Genomic DNA, 4,371 nt, shown 5'->3' with positions numbered 1-4,371 from the left:
ATCTAATTGGACGATTACATACCTCGCAAACAATCCATGGTCATAAGCACGGTGGAAGAGAAGCAATAATATTGGAAAGAAAGATTAACTTGATAAATTATCAAAGACAAGTCGCATAGTTTTGAAATATCCCTAATCAAAACAAACTAGCTACTAGAGTTCATAATGATCAATTCAAATAAACAAAAAACTTTAAAACGAACATTTTTGAATTCAAACCACAACAACAACCAAGGTGCTGGTAGCCTCCATCTATGATGTGTTAGGTCTCCTTGCTGTTGCCAACAAGTAGAGTTCAGGTTCAGGTCTCCATCTAAAATGGTAATTGAACGGACTGGATTGTGGTGATGGTGATATGAACTGGTGGTGTAGAACTGCGAATGGAAAGTGATGATGGTGGTGAATGGGATGCTGGATGTGGAGAGTGGACTGGTGCTGATGGCTCCTCCCTGTTTTGGTAAACGACAATCGTGAAGGGGTGCAAGGATGGCTTTTTCTGTAGTCTGTAGGTCTTCTTTTATAGATTTCTTTTCCTGCAATTGTGAATCTAATAAGCACCCAATAATTCCAACCGTACACAAACCCTAATTGTTGTAAAATCCACACCATCTGATACACAATCGACGACAAAAAGTTCAGTTTCTTTGCTTTTTCACGGCACCAAACAGACCCCACATTCCATATTCTTCGTACCTTCTAAGAGCAAGTCTTATGGTAAAAGAGTTCCATCTTCCATCTTACATCTTCCACGCCACCTCAGCATTTGGAATTGTGGATGGAAACCCAAGTGTAGTGGTGGAACAACAAAAACGCTAATCTTAATAGCGTTGAGCGCTAATCAGAATAGCGCTAAAAAAACGCTATTTAGAATAGCGATCAACGCTATTAAGATTAGCGCTTTTTTTCTCAGCCATTAGATTTTCAATGACTCATTTTAAATCAACGGATAAAAAAAAGCGCTATTCTGAATAGCGGTGAGCGCTATTCTGATTAGCGCTCTTCGTCTTCTAGTATGCTATTCTGATTAGCGCTTTTCATCTTCTAGTGCGCTATTCTGAATAGCGTTTTACGTTAATTTGATTAGCACTGCCATGGATTCCACGGACCATTCCACGAAAGCATGGAACACTGCTTGGATTTTTCATGAAAACGTCAATTTGGAAGCAACTAGACTTGACATTTCACAATTTTTCCACACTTAAAATAGGATGGATTCCACCATAAGACTTGCTCTAAATACGGTCTCATACCTGAGCCTAAACTAAACCAAAACAACATAGCTCCAGCTACTTCTTACCCCTTGTTTCTTCTCAACTGAACTTGAAAACCCTCTCATATGTCTTATCAAATACCCATGAAAATCTTGTAGAAACTAAGCTGGTCGCAGCCGAACTTTCAGTTGTGAAGAAAATATTCTTTCAGGCTTTTACACAAGCACCATGTGTGCCAGAAACTGATATAACAGAGAGTTAACCCATTCTGCTTGTATGAGCTCTCCAATTTCTGCAATTTCAGGTTAGAGACGAACCCACTGTCCAAAGCATTCACGAAAACTCAAAATACATTCTCAATCACCCACCATTCATTGTCAATCATATGACAACATACTCTTTCTTTTCCTGACTGTTTTCTCCAGTTGAAGTGAACCCAAATCTTCTTGAACTCGAGTTTGAGTATAAATCCAATTCCCGATTCTTCTCAAACCTTCAAATTCATGTCCTCTATTCCTTCACAGCCTTTAAGTCATCTTCATTTATCACAAAAAGCAACAACAGACAAGATGTTCTTGTTTCTTGTAATCTCGGCTGAAAACTTCATTGTAACAATACTTCTTGTACCACTGTTGGTTTTCATCTCGGCTTCAATAACTTACCTAACCCTTGGAAAACACTCATACGAGCCACGGTTTGGTCGCGGGCAGATGTAATGCAGACGGGAAGAAGCTAAAGTCTGAATTTTGTGTGAACTGCTCGACCTAGTTTCATTCTGGTTGAGTTATATAAAGTAAAAGGAAGTGTCCTTTAGTAGAAAGAAATCTAGGTGCCCAGTATATTCCAATAGGGGGAAAATTTTTCTAGCCCAAATTATTCTTTTTCTCTATAAAAAACCCACCATTTAGATGTGATATATGATAATAGTGAAGGGCACATGCGTTGCACGTGTTTTCAAGTTGTACAGGTATACATAAGTACCGTTGAATCATTTAGAGACGGCCATAACAATAGTACAAATTAGAAAGGACCCAAAAGTTTCCGTCCACTTCCTGCAGCTGTTGGTCGAGCATTAAAGCCTAGTACGTCTTACCAGTAGAGAATGTTCCCTTACTCAACAACGACTCTTCCAAACCTGGACTGAACATAGTAATATGAATGTAACGTAGTTTAAGCAAATCTATACTTTCAGCCTACATAATCCTTCATGATTCTTCATAATTTTGGGGTAAGAATTCCAAAGAAAAGGTCCATGACATACAGTCTCTATTATGCAATGACAATAAGATAAAACTTTCTGAACTCGCATTTCGTGGCCTTCCTCCATTCTCTTTACCTGCTTGTATCATCATTAGATGTTAAATTAAGATCCGATAGGAGTTAAACAATACTATTTTTTTGAAAGTAAGTGCAAGGAAACCAATTACTGAATCAGACCGTTAAACAATAAGAAAGCATATGAGTTAACAGTCAAAGACTCAAAAGCTCGATTTCCTAACGAATGTAAAGAAGTGGCATATGACATATACATATATATCAAAGCGTTAAGAGCTAAAAATGTCAGTTATTCAAGATGAACATTCCCGAATAAGAATCTAGCAAGCGCCAAACGAACTTCATTATATTAGAATCCAAAATCCAATTCTGACTCAAATTCTACACCTATTAGGTGTTTCAAATATCTTCTATGTTGAGTTTGTGTTAAACATCCAATTGAAACAAAACAAAACTTAATTTAGTCATACACAAATTCAAGTTTTAACAATTGGAAAGAAGTATCAAAAAATGGAAAAAATTGAAAAATAAATTAAACACCGAAAAGTTGTGAGAGGTCTTTACATCTTGCCAGCTTTCGGATGTATAACAGTAGTCACCTTATGATGTTAACAACCAACATTACCAGCTCCTCCCAATCACCACTACTCTTCTCTTTCTTACCCACACCGTGTTTTCTTTTGCCGCCGCCTTTTTTGAGTGGAAACACATCAATAGCTCTCTTGAATTTCTCTAACATAGTACAAATTTTTACGATTTTAATAAGCTCAACCAACCATTCCTATTGGATCTTTTTTTGCTGCTAACTACATTATGGATAGCAAGAACTTGTATAAACCTCACTGTTAGCTTTTCAGCTAACAGTCTAACAGATACACATAAGTTTGAAAGGCCCTAACAATTTAATAGGGAACTTACTAGGCATACCTTTCCAATCTTGTAACTGGTCAAGCCTGATTTTTAGTAGGAGGCCACTATAATGCATCCTTGCTAAATGTAATTTGAACTTGTTGGTGTTATTGTTGCTAATTATAAGTTATTTTTTCCATTCCCTATGCAAAGTCAACATAGACCTTATTAAGAACATATGTTAAGTTACAACAGAAAATCGAATTCCCTGCGATCAAAACTTTTTCTTCTCAACAAATTATCGAACACTTTATGTACTTTAATCCACATAAAAACACAGGATTGAAATTAAATTCGGTTGAATATACTTCAATAGATTCACATTCTCACTGCAAATCACAATTACAAAAAACGCATCCTTTTACATAATCAAACTCATACACAAACACACCAAATCAACTCATAGAAATCAAAGTAGGGAAGGATATAAATAGAAATAGAGGTAAAAACATTACCCTATGTGATTAATCTTAAGTGAATGCTCAACTGAATGAAAATCTCATACATCTAACCAAGTCTTTTGACATTACCATTTGATCTCTGTAATCAGAAAATAAATCAAATGAAATAAAAGAGTGTTAAAAACATGAGAAAAACCTAATCCTAAAAACAATATAACCATCCTTACAACTCAAAAAATTTAAAAAGTTACCTTGTTGTTAACATGGAGACGACCAGATCTGGTTTTAGAAGTTGAAGAAAGCATAACAGGGGGTCTCACTGAAAATGAGACTATGAGAGTGAGAGGAACTGGCATTTGCAATTTGAATTTTGAATTTTCAAAAGATGGTTACGTAAATGTACATTTTTACCCTTTGTCTTCTTCGGTGTAGAACTTTGACGAATATAACCTCGTTTATTAGGGATAATTTCGTAAAAAGGTCCTAAATGACCTCTTTGCTTATAGTAAAGATATGGGTAACCCATAATAAGTTAAAAAAGAACTTAGATTACAAAAATAACTTTTTATCAAATA

General features: G+C 35.8%; 1 long non-coding RNA gene across 1 annotated transcript; it reads right to left on the bottom strand.

The window, feature by feature from the left end:
- Positions 1 to 2,105: 2,105 nt before the first annotated feature.
- Positions 2,106 to 4,126, bottom strand: LOC113308100. Its single transcript, XR_003339502.1, has 3 exons — positions 4,048 to 4,126; positions 3,851 to 3,935; positions 2,106 to 2,547 (listed from the first exon to the last, which is right to left on the bottom strand). It is a non-coding gene; the product is annotated as an uncharacterized LOC113308100 (long non-coding RNA).
- Between the last annotated feature and the right edge of the window lie 245 nt (positions 4,127 to 4,371).

This window comes from Papaver somniferum, chromosome 9, assembly GCF_003573695.1.
Source record: "Papaver somniferum cultivar HN1 chromosome 9, ASM357369v1, whole genome shotgun sequence".
Lineage (NCBI taxonomy): Eukaryota > Viridiplantae > Streptophyta > Magnoliopsida > Ranunculales > Papaveraceae > Papaver > Papaver somniferum.
Note: the sequence above shows the minus strand (reverse complement) of the source record. Positions and strands in the feature narration are given on the sequence as shown.